The sequence below is a fragment of the Protopterus annectens genome, chromosome 8.part0 (genome assembly GCF_019279795.1).
Source record: "Protopterus annectens isolate FY-2018-M chromosome 8.part0, PAN1.0, whole genome shotgun sequence".
Taxonomy (NCBI): Eukaryota; Metazoa; Chordata; order Ceratodontiformes; family Protopteridae; genus Protopterus; species Protopterus annectens.
In genome coordinates, this window is record NC_056741.1 from 1023000596 (window position 1) to 1023018242 (window position 17647).

The window sequence follows — 17647 nt, forward strand, 5'->3', positions numbered from 1 at the left end:
AACCCGGTGCCCAAATGCAAACAGTCCTGCTATTTCCAGTTTTTTTTTTATGTTTTAGACTGGGTGCGCACTGTGCAAACCTATTTAGCTAATGTAAACATGAAGAAATGGCACTTCCGGGACACGAACATGCTCTTCATTTCATGGAATAAGTCACTGCAGCCTCAGACACACCTCCTTGCTTAGCTGTAGTTAGCTAAGCTTATCTAGGCGCCATAGAGCTCCAATGTGCTTAGACCATGCATGACACACCCCCTTTTCATGGTTGTTGCTCCTCCTGCTTACATGATCATGTTATAGCACCTACACGGTTAGGTACACTTTGGCATTTAGAATATTTTTGTGATTCAGTAAATGCCCCCTCATTTGCATACCCCACTGCCTTAGTCCGTAGTTACTGCAGTACCACAGAGACTTTTCCCTTAGCAACCACTGTTCCTTGCTATTGTTTTGATTCTGCATGCCATAGACTGTATTGGAAAAATGCAGATTTCCCTTAAAATTGAGTTTTCACAATTTTTTTTTTTTTTTTGCATTTTCAGCATGATCCTGTTTGTGCACCACTGCCCTATGCTTAAACGGCCGAGATTGGCCAAAAAAAAAAAACTTTTATTTTTATAAAAATGAAGCACTTTTCCATACCAGTGTCCATATATTTGGTCATCGGCATGCCTAGAGATTATAATACATTATTTTATTTGAGCTGTAATGCCTCTGTTTTAATTTTTGCAGAAATGTACTTGGCTAGTAGCCAAATACATTTCTACTACTAACATTATTCTTGCACAGATGCCTGCCTGCTTGCTGAATTGCTAATTCACCTCATTTGCATGGTTTTCACCAGCAAATGAGGTAATTAGCATTATGCAGTGGTGTTTGTGCAGGAATAGTGTAGGCAGGCTTGGGCATGTCAAAACAGTAGTTTACTGGACTGCTTGGCAGCCATATGCCATGCAGGAGCGGCTACACTGTTCCTGCATGGAAAAATTAGCTTATTGAATCCCAGGGGATTGTCTATCAAAACAAATAAAATCTTTTACCTTTTTGCTGATGTCACTCATAAGAAGATCTTAAATATGACATATGAATATTAAAATCTTACATATTGTTCAAAATATACCCAATCTCTTGTCTATACCTTTTTAACAATTTTCTTTTCTTTTAAAGTCCATCCATTTCTTGTGGCTTGTCTCTTCAAATTTGTCAGGGATCAGTCTGTCTCATCCGGTTTGTCCAAAAGTTTCTTCTTTTGTACAAAATCTACAGCATCCTCTAATGAGTTGAACATTTTTTCCTGTCAGATAAAAAAAAAATCCTAATTTTAGCTGGAAACACAAGCTGTGATTTAATGTCCAGTTTCTTTAGACTTTTTATGAAAAGAACACAAGCCTTTCTTTTCATTATAATGGATGAGGAGCAATCATTATCAAATCTTATGGTATTGTCTCTTATTTTTGTAGGGGAATTTACTCAGGCAGTCTTCAAAACCAAATTTTTGTCCTGACTTGACAGAAGTATTGCTATTAGTCATCTTGCAGAAGGTAGATTATTTTTTAAAGAAGTGTTCGAAAGAGATTTGTGTGCTGTCTTAATACCAAAAAGAGATAGCCTCAGGTAAGATCAAAGACTTAAGCAACCAGTTATCTCCTTCTTCTTTCTCTGGAATTCCATATATTCCAATATTATTTCTTCTAGACCTGTTCTCTAGGTTTTCTATTTTTTTCTATTTGTAAAGTATTTTTCTTAAGAACAAATTCAATATGATTATATGTTCAACCACCCCCATCCATATCATTAACTGCTTCTTCTGTTGTTGTTAACAGTGACTGTTGTTTAATAACATCCAGTTGTTTCTTATTTTCTTCTTTTATAGTGTCCATTTTCATCTCCAGGGTGTCTATTTTTGACAAAAGATCCTGAATACTGGTTAAAATAGAATGCAGTTTTTTTCTTCATTGTAGTCTCTTGGGTAATTCCTTCAAAGTGATTTATTTTAGCAATGAAGCTAAAAGTTGTTCTGACAGGAAAATGTCATAGAAAAATCACAAACTTGATTTTTTTCTATAAGAATCGCATACAGAACTACTCATATATTAAATTCCTAGTCAAAATGACTATTAATTGAATTTTTTTATCTAAAATAATTAAAAAAAGCAGAGCAAAATTTCATTGCTTTTAACTACTCACCATCTTGGCCAAACCCCAAATGTGGATAAAGTCTGAAGGCATTATCATGCTGTCTGTAAAATACATACATACTGTGTACTGTAGAGCAAGAAAGCGTGAATGTTGTTGTTGTTGTGTCTTTCGGCTTTTCCCGGCCAAAGCATGAATACAAACAGGAAAAGGATTACTTCTGCTCAGAGATTATGTTGACTGTATACTTGTTACTAATTCTCCAATAAATTTTGATCATGAAACACATGAATGAGTTAATGAATGTCTATTAGCACACAATGTTAAGCAACAAAGTGTGCTGCTTTATCAATGACCTCAACTTTCAAAGCCAAAATGAGGTTGTCAGTAATATATTCTCATACCTATAGTGGTAACCATTCTACATTAATGGGGAATTTTAGATTGCATTGTAAGCCTAAGAAGAATTACTACCTTATAAGGCTCTCACTGATTATGCTTTTTTGTGTTAATTATAGTGAGTATCAGACCAGTCCAAATGCTGGAAATTATACAGCCCTTGACTGTATTTTTTACAAATTTTAATATTAGGTGTGGTCCACCTCTTAATGAATCTGGAGTGCTGAGTGATGTTTATGGCATTACTAATGTTTTCTCAACTAATGTTAAATGCATTAAGGGCAAAACATCCATCACACAGTGTTTTGACAGGACTGCCATGGGCAGTTGTGGAATGTACTTGCTGACATAAACTGGTTATATGCAACAGCTCAGTCTAACCATTACCTTTCTTACAGGACTTTTTCCATTGCTCTTTAGAGACTCCAGGAAATAAACTATCCCTGTAAGAACAAGAGATGGAGGAAAGCCAGTCCTGTGGATTGCCAGAGAATTAAAACAAGTATTTGCTGCTCGGAAATCAGTCTGGCAACAACGCACATAAACAATTAGCAACAGACTGACTAATAAAACAAAGTTGCATTTCTGAAACAAAGGCAAGTGGCTGTACTTAGTAACAAGATGTTTGTGGAAGGTGTCCAATGACCTACTCAGACTGGATAGACAGGAAAGAATGCACTGTTTATGCACTATATAAAGACAGAATTTAGGAAAGTACACCCATGGTCCAGTGTGATGTGTGCAGAGGTAACACTATGAGGCTGTGACTACAAAACATAATTGTCTGGCTGAACTCCTGTAAGGAGTGTTTGAATAAAGCAGAGTGCCATTGTTTGTGGAATCAGCAGCACTAAGACAGACAGCACCCAGTGCTGCAACAGCTGAAGCAAATAAGAAGTTATGCCACCAACAGCTTAGTGTCAGTGCAGTGCTACCTGCTGATCAAAAATTTCATATGCAAGTAAATGCATGCATCTGATTGCAGGACTGTATGATATGCACTGCACATGCCAGTAGTTTTCACAGGGGTGTATGATAAGTTGCAAGGCTATAACATCTAGCGATTTATTTCCCATTGAGGTGGTAGTGATGGTGGGGGACATTATCATTCACAGCTGCCACACTCTTAGACAATGTATGCTTTATGGTAATGGTCACCACTGAATATTATTAAATGTAAGTGTTGCACTTGAACAGTACATTCCTTGAATATATAATGTGGTGAGTGAGAGGCAGATAGACAAAAAGTACTGGGCATTAGACCCCATGCTTGCAATAATACTGTGACACATCAGTGCCTTCACATACAAGGTGCCAAAATGGCATAGCCATTTGTAAAGCTACATTCTGTACTCTGCACGTGTATTGTACTGTATACATTCATTTGAATGGCTGGTGGATGGTCGATCAGAATACGTTCGAAAGCAGTGCAGCAAAACTTCAAAAATCCGAATACAATTGTTGTGAATCGCAAAACATTCACCCCCTTTTTGACCCATGGTAGCACTAGTTAAGATGGTAGAGTGGTTGGAAATGTCATATTCGTTGTTTGGTATGACATTCCGACCGTTCGGCAATGAGGAATACGTTAATAACACTCGGTGTTATACCCGATCGAGCAATGTTAGCTTGATCAAATGAATGCATTCCGTATTGTACATATATTTGCACATTCAGTATGAGAAGATCTGCAAGCAAGGATAATATACTTTCTTTTTGTAGTCCATATAGCATGGTCTTCCAAACAAACTCCATCCTGGATAATGAACTAGTTGAAGTCCTGTAAGCGATGCTTGGTTGCCTGACTAATTGCCGGAATCATGGGCTGTTTCCCACTCATTGTCCATTGCAGATGACATTGCTGGATTGCTAGGTCTCACTTCCAATGACAATTACATTATCAAATCACTGAGCCTCCCTTCAGACCGTGGTGATTTTGTTGATTCACTTAGATTCATAGGATTATTCCAGGCTAATAACTACCAGTGTCTTTTCAAGCCTAGCTGTGCAAGCTAGCCCAGTTTTGCACTGACTTCCTTGGATGTCTATATGGTGGGGTATATTAGTAAAGGGGCAGCTAAGGGCAATGTGGGGAGGGTATGTTAGTTAGGGATTAATTTACTTACTTTTGACCTCTGTCCATCAAAGACATGGGGGCCAAGACTGGGAGTATATTTGCGATTTCCCATCCAATGATCAAGGTTTCTTTTGAATAGGGTCAGAGATGAACTCTGCTTCATATAGATGGGAAGCTTATTCCATAGTGCGGGGATCCTTTGAGACACATATCAGTCTCTTCAGCATGTTCTATTTATGATACAGGCAAAGTTCAGGCCCTAAGAGCTAGTATTTCTGGTGCTGTTTGTTTTGTGGATATGTAAGAGATCCATCAGTGCTGGATCTGAGGATGCCTTATATGCTGGGCATAGATCACCTTTTAGTAACCATAGTAGACTGAAAACAGAGATATGTTGCAAGTGCCTGATTAGGGTAATGCCAAAGGGAGGATTGTACTCAATGATGGGTCTGAAAAGGGCTGAGTAGAGTGGTACTATAACTTCTTTGGACCTGGATGCCATACTGTTACTCATGAGTTGGGTGACATAGAGTGATTTTCTTACTATCTTGGTGAGGTGTTGGTCGAAGGACAGACAACTGTCTACATATGTTCCCAGATCCCTAACTATATGGTCAACTCTTAGGGGTGTTTTATTGATGGAGTAATTAGCTTGGGTGGAAGATTTCCCAAAAGGCATTTCTTCACATTGAGTTTTAATCTGTGGCTTTGTATTAGACCCTCTTGTAGGATATTGGTGTTGTGGAGGGATTCTATGAAAGCTCCCAATTTACAGTCATCTGCAAATGTGGTGAGCAAGAGGCCTTTGACATTAGCCTTGACTTCTGGGAAGTAGATGCCAAACAGGAGCAGGCCCAACACAGAGTCCTGAAGTACTCTGCTGGTGACCAGTCTGTTGGTGGATGTGGCCTCACTAATCCTAACTTCTTGGGTCCTATCTGGGAGCTAGCCAGCAATCCAGCATGTTATTTAGGGATTTATAGGTAGTTCTGAGAGTTTGTCAACAATACCTGAGCAGGGTATTGCACTGAACAACTTAGCCAGGTCAAAGTAGGTGGTATGTACCATTTTCCCCCTCATCCACAACCTTCATGACCCTCTTGAAGAAGTTTACCAGTTTGAGTAGGCATGAACTTCCTTTAACAAAGCCATACTGGGATGGGTCCAGTGTCTGTAGGCTGCCAATGTCCTTGCTGATCATTTTTATGATAATTTGTTTCATGGCTTTGCATATTAGTCTTGTCAGACTGATGGGTCTGTAGTTCCTGGGGTCAGTTGATTGTCCACCCTTATGAAGAGTGATAACCATTGCAGCTCTCCACTCACCTGGCATGTAACCTGTTTTGAGGCTGTAGCTGAAGAGTGCCTCAAGTGGTCCTGCTAAGTCATGTTTTAGGCTATTTAGAAGGCAACCAGGGATATTGTTGGTGCCACTGAAGCAATGTTTTTGGCCTTAGCAAACACCACCAGAATCTGCTCCCTGTTGATAGTTGGGAGAATATGCTATAAAGGATTTCATGGGGGTTGTGGGAGGGAGTGGGGCAGAAGTTAGAGCTAAGTTTCTCAGCCATTATATTTACTATGTCACCTTGGTCAGTGAAGGTTGTGCCATTTACCACCAGTTCTGCACACTGCTGATTGTTATTTTTAAGATTCCTGACATAGCTGAAGGAAGCCTTGTGATTGCCCTTAGTCTGGGCTATACTGACCCCATAATTGTTGAACTTTATTAGACCTCTTAGTTTTATTGTTTACGAGAGTTGCTCTTTCTAATTTTGGCCATGACTTTTTTTTCTTTTGTTATATACTCTGTTAAGTTAAGGATTCCACTCGCGGGGTTTGTTTTTGATGTTAGACCTGGGCTTACTTCTGGTAGGTAAAGCAGCCTCACTTTAGCCATTTACAAGTTTGTACAGTGTTTCTGTAAATAATTCTGCTTAGGTAGCTGTGTTCTTATGGTTTGGAGGAGCTGTGAATTTTGACAAACTGTCACTTTAGGGTGTAGTTCGCTTTAGAATAGTTCCTAACTGTTATGGATTTAGTTGGGTTTTCTGTGTTGATTTTTACTTTGAGGCAGACAACTTTTTGATCTGACCTTTCCAATAAGGATGTGGCATGAGGGTTGTGGTTGGGGAGTTGCAATACTCTCCCATGTTGGTGAGTACTAGGTCTAATATGTTTGACCCTGTAGTTGGAGTGCGCACTATCTGGTCCAGGGTGTTTGTACTGATAATGTCCAGAAAACATTCTGCCTCAGAGTTAGAGGCAGTGTATGTTTCCCAGCCTATAGAGGGGTAGTTAAAATCTCCCATGAATAGTAAATTTGGTTGGATGGTGAGTGCCTGTAGTAGGTCTAGAAAAGAGCTGAGAGCTTTATGGAAACTTGGATGTGGATGAACTCCAGGGCATTATTCTGTTTAACCAACCTATTTTGTGTCTGGTATGGTCTGTGAATGGCTCACTTAAACCTCACTTCTAGATATATTAGTATCCCTGATTTTTTTGTTTGGTATGGGCTGCAGTTGGCTCATCATCAATAATGAATGGAATGATGTTGTTGGCATTTCTTCTGCATCAATCACTAGGGAAGGCTTTTGGACACATGATACATGAGGCCAGGTAGGTGATCCTTCACATAAAATGGCAGTAGATGTTGTAAGGAGAACCAAGAAGGGGCCTTTCCATTTTGGCTGAAGACATATTGTTTGGAGAAAGAACTGATGAACATGAGGTCTCCAGGTGCAACATCATGGCACAAAACAGGATCTAGCTGTCGTGCTTTGATAATCTGAAAATGAATATGCTGCAGAACAGGAAGAAGACATTTGCAATAAAGAAAAAAATAGACTCCTCAACATATTGTAACTCCAATTTTTTGTGCATTAGTGTAGATGTCATTGTCGTGGGTCTTTCCATAAGAATTTTATAGGGGGAATATTTTCTAAGACTGCTAATCACATGTATACTAAATAATGTTAGAGGCAATGCCTCTGGCCATTTAAAGCCAGTTTCTTCAAACAATTTAATAGTTCTAGTTTTTAAGGTCTAATTCATCCTTTTAATAGTTCTTAAAATGTGAGGCTTGTGCAGGCAATGATATTGCATGTTTACCTTAAAAACTTTACACACTTGTTTTGCTATGTGGCTTATAAAATTAGTTCCCCTGTCGGACTGAATACAACAAGGAACACCAAATCTATGTCTCAAATCTTGCAACAGATTTTTTTGGCAACCACAGATGCATCATACCTAGCACAAGGGTAAGCTTCAACCCACCCAGAAAACCTTCCATCTGTAATTACTAGGACATACTTACATTTCTGACACTGTGGTAATTCAATTAAATCCCACTGCACACAGCAGAAAGATAAACACAGTTTTCAAAGGCTGTGTAGGGTCACAAATGCACTTTGACACAATCCTCTGCACAGACAATACGATATTTACAAAATGCTGAATGACTTCAGAGGTGACTTATTATCCCTTATTTTTTCTAACAGTATCTGGAGGACTGGAGGCTTTAAAACTGCTTGCAAGTGTTCATTTGTAGGGTTTCGTAATGTCTTTCTAACATTTTAGCATAGTTAGTTGAATATGTTTAAATGGGATGGAGGAAATCTACAATGCTTAGAAAATCTACTGCAGTCCATGGGTGGACTACTCTTATAGTAGGCTTGGCATAACCTTCCCAGGCAGCAGCCATGTCAGGTAACTCTCTCAAAGGATGAATCTAAGTATTAGATGGTATGTTGGTAGTGGGGGTGTCATCATCAGTAGATGAATCAGAAGCTGATGAGGAGAAGGGTAACTGAAGGAATCAGGGGCCAGTCACTGTCAAAGGAATCAGGTTGAGTTATTTTCACATTTTCTAACTGTTTTAAAGGGTACAGTCCACAGGTACCACACAATTTATCTTCCACACATTTCTGTAATATATTTACTATCCAATTAACTGCCTGCAGCTGTGTTTTCAATCTAGCAGAATTATATTTTAAACTTCTAACTACAGACTCCTTTTCCTTATTTTTAGATTTGTCTTTCTAATCTTTAAAAGATGACAAACAAGAGGCAGGAACTTTGTTTTCTTTTTGTCTGAGTTTCATTTTAAGATTTTCTAAAATAGCCTTATCAAAAGTTTGACCCTCAGGGAAATGCAATACACTATCATTTTTTATTGAGCTCAGACCACTTTATCAAATAATTATAGTTGTCTTGTCCATATTTATTAAACATATATCTGGCTGGATTTCCAAACTCTGGCTTTTTTAATACCCCCACACTCATACCTATTGTAAATCCAATATCAGGAAATATTACCCACTCTCCTACAGTGCGTAATTGTGATTCAAACCCACTCTCATAAACCCACTCTTGAATGAAATATATGTATTTGTGATTAAAACCCATTCTCATATTAAATATATGCATTGAAACCTGCTCTCATATAATTTTAACCCACACTCATAGTGCTACGTGAACTCCAAGAGGAGCTAAACCCGCACATAAAAATGCTATTTAACCTTAGCCTTACTACAGGATATATACCTGAACACTGGCGTACAGCAACAGTGGTCCCACTCCACAAAGGGGGTACCTCTACAGACCCTGGGAACTACTGCCCCATAAGCTTAACCAGCCTGGTCTGCAAAGCTATGGAAAGAATCATTATGGAACTCATAAACAGAGACATAGACAGTTGACCCCACCCAGTTCGGCTTTGTAAAGGGCAGATCCTGCCTTTTGAACCTGGTTGACTTTTTCGAAACAGTCACTAGAGCCATTGATGAGGGCAAAGCAGTCCATACAGCCTACCTGGACTTGGCTAAGGCCTTCGACACAATACCCCACTCAGGCATCATAGATAAGCTCAACAGCTTAAACGTAAACCCTTATGTCACTAGATGGGTTGCAAACTGGCTAAAGGACAGAACCCATAAAGTTAAAATCGCTGGAGCAATGTCAGACTCAAAGCCAGTCACAAGTGGTGTCCCACAGGGATCTGTCCTGGGACACCTCTTGTTCGGCATTTATTTCTCAGATGTTAAAGCAAACATGGGAGGGTTGTGGCTGACAAAGTTCGCAGATGACTGCAAACTAGGCACCATAGTCGATACACCAGCGGACACATACATCCTACAAAAAGGCCTCACAGAAACGGACAACTGGTGCCAGAGTCACGGCCTTAAACTAAATGCCAAAAAATGTATAGTCATCCCCTTTGGGAAAAACAAAGTACCCACAAATTATCACATAGACAGCAACCCACTGAGTATGGAAAAAGTAATCAGAGACCTAGTGACCCAAGTCAACAGTGACCTCTCATTTGACACCCATGTTGCCAAAGTGGTTAGAAAAACATTCTACCTTGCACACCTCATCATGAAGGGATTCACATCCAGATCCAAGGATGTCATTGTACCCCTATACTCCTCCCTCATCAGACCCATGATTGAGTACAATGCCCCATTTGGTATGTACCTCACCCGGCATTAGCAACAGCTGGAGAGACCACAAAAGTACCTCACCAAGAGGATCAAGGGTCTCCAACATATGTCTTATTCTGCCAGACTAAAGAAACTTCAGCTCTATTCAGTAGCATACTGCCTGCTCAGAGGTGATCTCTGCCTGACGTACAAGGCCATGTCCAATCAGGATCTGATGGACCTACTCCACCTCAAAAAATCCAAATCCATCAGGACCACAAGAGCTAAAGACTCAAACCTCGGCACAAGTATGAATAGGACATGTTGGAGAGATAGATTCATAACCCAGAGGCTTCCCATGCTTTGGAACAAGATCCCAGTTCATATTAGGCAGAGCCCCTCACTGACTCTCTTCAAGAGAAATCTTGATGAGTGGATGGGAGATCGTAAGTTTACCCCAGGGGTCACATCTGTGTCACTGCTAGACAGGGGCACAGTAAACTAATTCTATTATATAAGGGGACCTTCATTGTGTCACTACTAGACAGAGGCACAGTATTCTAAATTTATTCTGTACATTTTCGTACCATTTCATGGGGTGGCAAAAGCCACATCACTATGGCTAGGCTTACAAATGCCCCAGGGCAGATAGCCTAGTACTAAGCTATGAAACTATGAAAATCATTACATTAATAAAATGTCATGTAACAAAAGCTTACTTGTACAGACTTCAAGCTCTGCTGAAAGTGTAGAAGTTTAGCTGTATGCTGACACACCAGAAATGCACCAGACAGAAAACTTGTCAAGAATGAGCCCAGAAAAGGTGCTTTCTGCTGCAGAAACTCTCAAACAGTTTGAAATCCAAGAATTCATGGCACTAAACTGTTAAGGTCAAACATAACTTCATGCAACACAATTCAGCAGAGTCGAATAATCTCCTTTATGGTAAAATATTACACTTACATAGGACACTAAGCAATCAAGTCAATCAAGTTCTTGTCTCTCAGAACAGGGCAACTGTGATTACTTTTGCACTGTAAAAGATTCTGAGCAAACATTTTGTTATTTATTAGGCTATAGCCACTGACCAATTAGAATAAACACCTCTGTGTTATTTTGCTAACTAAAGAATTTGTAGACCCTTTATCTCTGCCTTTCCTTATTGGGCACAAGTTCTCATCTTCCATGCTGGAACTATTCATATTGTCACTATCCACATTGGCTCTAGGAAGTAAAAGATTTCAGCACAGGCCTAAGCTGCCATGATCTGTTTTGAAACAATATGAATTTCATGTTGCTGAACAAAATATTGTATAAGCACTAACATATTCCCTTTTTACACTTCTTCCTTCTCAGACTCTTCATCTTTCCCTCTGACTTGGTTCTCCCAAAGAGAACAGAAGTGTTGAGTGACTGTGATCTATGCAGTCCATTGGAAGACTCACTCCAGAGCCAGAATCTGTCCATAATGAATGGACTGCTCTCTGTAGATAAGCACAGGTCAGCTATATCAAGGAGTTTATGTACCTTGGGGTCTTATTCTTGAAAGAAGGTAGAAGGACTGGGAGACCATCCAGCAGATGAATTCAGTATGACTAGTACTGTAGACAACGTAAATACTACAGTGGCAAATGTACATCGTCATCAAGGGGCAAAGATCTTAGTTTACTGGTTATTCTCTGCCATCCTTCTTGACTGTTGCCTTGAGCTTTAGATAATGACAGAAAGGAGAAGATCCTAGCAACAGGCAGTGGAAAAAAATATTTTCTTTAGTGCTGAGTTCACTGTCTGTAATGTGAGGGACTTGGCAGTTCAGAAAGTTCTCAGAGCACAGCCATTGATCTTCCAGGTTTGGAGAAGTCAGTTGAGGTGCCTTAGGCACCAGATGAATTTGCCTCCTGGACATCTGGCATGAGAGGCGTGCAAGGCATGGCTCATTACAAGGCAATTCAGAGGCAAACCCAGGACAAACTGCAAAGACTATATATCTCAGTTTTCCCATGAATGTCTGGGGTTCCTGCAGGATGAGATGTGGGACTATTGCAGGGGCATGGAGGTGTGGACTGTGACCCTCAGCAGAATAAGTAGCATCAAAAATGGATGGATGCATGGAGGCATGTATGCATGGGAAAATAACCTCTTTGCACTCTGTCATATTCACATTTGGATACATGGTGCTGTTATATATAGTGGGCACATCATTTAAGCTGCAAAGATAGTCACTACTGCATTAATATTAAAAAGGGAGTGTAATATATACTAGTAACTGATTCAGGGAGCAAATGGAATTAGTTAATATTTGTTATGAGAATGCTTGAAAGAAGCCTATGATTTGGGTGACTTGAATTTAGTATGTACCATAGCAAGGAAATACATTTGGTATAGCTGAATATTTAATTAAAGTGATGTCCAGGGAATAAAAAATCAGTAAATGATAATGGGAGGGGTGGAAGTAATAAAGGTCATCACAAAACATGTCCTTTGCCTTTCCCACAATTATCACACAAATGTGTTTGCTACTATTACACTTTTTCAAACAGAAGTATCATCTTGCACAGAGCCTACGAAAAATGTCACTTGTTGGTAAAAAAAATTATTAAATTATGTTTGTATCAGCAAAACAGCTATTTATTTTGTGATGCAATAAAAATCCCATGACATTTAGACAGTACAACTACCTGGAAACCTTTAAGATTGCTGGATACATTGCTTTTCTTCTTTAGCTATTTTAAAATTAATTTATTTAGAATTTGTGGACTGGGTTTACCAACTGGTTAATGCCAATTTTTTTCAGTAATGTCTAGGGAAAAAGCTCTACAGGATTAAAACTAAACATATCCTGATTATGATACAAAAAAAAAAAAGTCCTGAAACCATTTAAAATATTACACTACATAGGTGTATATCATATCTTACATAGAACAGATCATGTGCATATAAAGGTTAAGATATATGGAGAGAACTGTAAGCTCTACACATTATTTTTTTTAATTTAAATGGCAACAATTACTATGCTGTACATGCACAGGGGTGAGTTAGGGGACAAATGGCTTCAGCGGGTACTCCTAAATAATACGTAGAGAAAGGGAACACTTTATAATCCCGAAATTCAGAAATATCGAATTTCAGAATCCCGAGATTTTAAAGCCGAAACCTTAAAATTCCAAAACCACAGAAGTGCGAATTTCAAAATCTCGAAGTACGGAGATGTTGAAGTAGGTCTTCTGGTGTTGGACTGTGTGACTAGATAGCTGGAAGTTCAGGTAAGTATTTATGTTTAAGGGTTTTGGTTAGGGGCTTTAGTGTGTGTCAATGTGTTTTGTTACTGTGATGTGTGCATGCGAGGGGAATGTAGTTTGTATGGTGGTGGTTTTGTGTGTTTGTCTGTGTAGTGCGACCTTGGAGTTAGTATATTTAAGTAGGGGGGTGGGCAGCCCCCCTCATGGGGTGCAGGGGGGCTTGCCCCCCTTTGCTTCTATGTACTGTAGGTTTGTGTGTGGGGGGAGGTGTTTGTATGTGTATGTGTGTGGTGTATGGTTAGTGTAGGAGTCCACACTTCTGGGATTTCAGGATTTTAAGGTCTCGGTTTTATGATCTCGAGATTCTGAAATTCAGTATTTCAGGATTTCAGGATTATAAAGTGAACCTGTAGAGAAAGAGGTCTCCCAGATGACTATAGAATAAACACTAATGCCAGTGTACAAGAATGAAGGGGGCATCCACAACTATGGGCAATACAGAGGTATCAATCTCCTTTCACACTGCAAGAAAGTTCCGGAGAAGGTGATTGATAAATGACTATGCAGAGTAGAAAGTAAGAGGGTAGATGAGCAGTTCAGATTCGGATCAGGATGTAGCACAACAAACCAAATGTTTTCAGTATGACTGACAGTTAAGAAGAAGCTAGAGATGAGGAAAGAGTCCAATTGGGCTTTCCTAGACTTGAAGAAAGTTTATGACAAGGTCCCAAGAAAGCTGATTTGGGCAGTACTGCAATGGATCTAATTCTCAGAAACATTGGTTGAATTAGTACAGGCTGCGTACAAGGACTCAATGACACAAGTATGAACAGTGTTCAGACTGACAGAAGGGTTGGATTGTGTGTGAATCAAGGTTCAAGTGTGAACCCAATCTTGCTTATACTCGTGATGGACTGCATTAGCAAAAAGGTTGGAGGATACAGATCAACAAAGCTGCTATATGCAGATGATGTGGCATTACAGGCAGACTTTGAATAAGAACTTCAGCAAAAGATAAGGAAATAGAGTGCAAAACGTAAGGCACACAGAATTAAACTAAATACAGATAAGACAGTTGCAATGGCAGCAAATGGGGAAATCAGAAAAAACTGATAAATGAGATAGAAGAGAAAAATAGTGTATAAGTTAACAGCTTCAAGTACCTGGGAGGGGTGGTTGAAGAGAAGGAAAGTCTGAATGAGGAGGTCAAAGATAGATTCAGAGGGGCTGCAGCCAAATGGAACAGAGTTTTAGGGGTAGTATATGACAGAAGAATGCCAAAGATGCTGAAATTAAGATGTACAGAAACCTGTGCAGTAAAGCAGAACAGCTGAGGAAGCCAGAGGTGTTGATAATGAAGTGCCTGAGAATGGTTATAGGATGCACACTGTGAGACAGAGAAAGAAATTAGGACATCAGAGAAGCTGAAATAGCTCTAATTGTAGAGAAGATCAAAAAGAATAGATTATGGTGGTTCAGGCACATGTGCAGAGAGCAAAAGACAGTCTGGTGAAAAATGTTTGGGATAGACAGGAAAATGGCAGGAGGAAATGAGGGCATTCAGCAAGAGATGGATGGATTATGTGACAGAAGGCTTGTGACAGTCAGGTACGACTTTCAAAGAAGATAGGAGAGTGGCACTGAATAGAAAGAGATGGTGACAGTTGATGCAACACCCTGACCCCATTTAGAAAACGAGAAAAAGGGGGTTGATGTTGAAGATGATGGTGATGATGATGATGATAAACACATATGGACACAAATAAACTCACCTTACATGCTTACACTACATAATGGTCTTTAGTTAAAGTAATGGTAAAATTTTTATTCTGATAAGGGCTGTATATTAAAAGCTGCATTTTTAACTGCCCAAATGTCTTGAATATCAAGAAAATACTTTAAAGAACATATAATATTATAGAGTGCAAGAGCATTCTAAAATAGTGATATTCTTGTACCTATCTAATATATATCTCTGATAAGGCAATATTAATCATATAGGAGCATTCGACAGTCAGTGTGAACACTCACTATACTATGAGTCTGTTTACTGCTGTAGAGGGCTAAGACTTTACTAGCTGCATGCGAGCATATGCAGATTGGAAAATTGAATGGTAATACACTGCTACTGTTGGAACTGTATTTCCTGAGAGATAACATATGCCTCAAGTCAACTTACCTTTCAGCCCTACATTGAGAGGGAGGGAAAATGTGAGCTCAGAGAGCTGGAAACACCAACAACTAGTCTGAACAAGAACAGTTTTCAAGGGAAAGAAAGCTTCACTCTTTGAACAGATAAGGAAGACATATATTTTTTGCAACAGATATATACAATTTGCATTGATTTTTATGCGTATTAACTGGCGATGAATGCAGAATCTATACTTTTTCTAAGAGTAGTGTACACGCAGGAGAGATTCTCCTTCATAAAAGAAACATTTGTGAAAGATGTTATCATCCCTTTGTATTCAGCCTTAATTTGACCCACTATTGAATATAATGCCCACCTTGGCATTTACCTAGCCAGACATATCATATAGTTAGAAACGCCCTAAAGGTCCCTAACAAATGATTATTGGTCTAAGGTCCCTTAATTACCAAGACAGGCTAGAAGCCCTATTCCCGTTCTTGAACTCTATTTATAGAGTCTTGCATGGAGATCTATGCCTGCCATTCTGTGCCATTAAAAACCCTACTCTACTAGTTCTCTTATACTATATCTATATCTGTAGCTATATCATTAATAATCTATATATGTGTCTGTATTTATTATCTATAGCTATACTCTATCTCTATATCTATATTTCTGTCTCTATCTGTATCCACATCTATAATCTATAATCTGTACCTATATCTATATCTATATCTATATCTATAGCTATAGCTATAGCTATAGCTATAGCTATAGATCAGTGTCTGTATCTATATCAATGGGCAGCCACAGTGATGCAGCGGTTAGCATTGCTGCCTCACAGCAAGAGGTTCTCCGGTTCAATCCTTGGCTGGGGTGCCTTCTGTGTGGAGTCTGCATGTCCTCCCTGTGGTCGTGGGGTTTCCTCCGGGTGCTCCGGTTTCCTCCCACATCTCATAGACATGCTGTAAGTGGATTGGACACTCTAAATTGGCCCTAGGTGTGAGCGCGTGCATGTGTGCGCCTTCTGTGGAAGGTTGGGTGCCGGGCTGGCAACTCTACACTGTAAAACTCCACTGCCAATCATGAGTGGACAGGTGATCCACTATGGCGACCCCTAACTGGGAAAAGCTGTAAGAAGAAGTGTATGTATCTATATCTATAATCTATATCTACAGAGGTGCCAGAAGATGCTGAAGGGTGTGGCGGGCGGAGGGGCATGCAGTGACTTGAAAAGGGCATGTTTTCTTTTTTTCTTTTACTATTAACTGTGGTAAAAGATGTCTACATATGATATGTGTTGCACAGATGCATATACGGCCAACTGTTGTTGCATTAAGATTAATTCCATATAAATGTCATAGTAAAATTATAAATGAAACTACTGTCTCTCATCACCCCATTCCAGTGTGAATGGGACAATTACTTTAACCTGAATACCTAGCCTTTGAGTATACCATTCAAAAAGACTGCTTGTGTACTAAAAACCTGAATAAGTAAATGAAAGGAAGACAGAAGTTTTAACAGGCAGCATTAAACTCTGGGGTCTGTGTGTTATTTGGGCATTGCAACACTTAAATTACCTAGTGGTGAACAACAGTTGTAATTGCTAAATGGCATGGACTCTATGGTTTCAGTCTATGTCAAGGTCCAGACAGCCTAATGTACACTTTATATTGTGAAAGTGAATATAGTGAAGACAGGCTGGCAATTTCAAAGTTCAGAATAAAAATTATACACTGAACTGTCAGCACTATAGTCAGAAATAGACTAAAACTAGAGTCCATGCTTCCATTTCTTCTGGTATGTTCTAGAGTGTTGGGGGCAATAAATGCTGGTTTCTGAGTTTGATTAAAAGAACACACACACATAGGCATGGCCACAGACTTTGCTACTTAAATCTGCATTATGAATTTTCAGTCCAACTTGCACTCCAACTGTAGAAAATAATATTGAAATAAAATGCAAATTCGCACGTAATCATTTTGGGTTGTAGAAAAGTAGTTGTGTAGGTAAATTTACTATAACAGTACATGCACAAATGATCCCTGCTGCAGCAGCCTAAGTCACACATTTTATATCCTGCAAAGCTTTAGGCATCTTCCACTCACCCAAACCATTAGCTTGAGCTGAGCTGGCTAAAAAGACAGGTTTGGCATCAAGACCTTCAGAACTTTCATGCCAAACTGAGAGAGGGAGGCTAAGCCCTGAGAAGACATTGGTAGAAATAATAAAAAAAAAA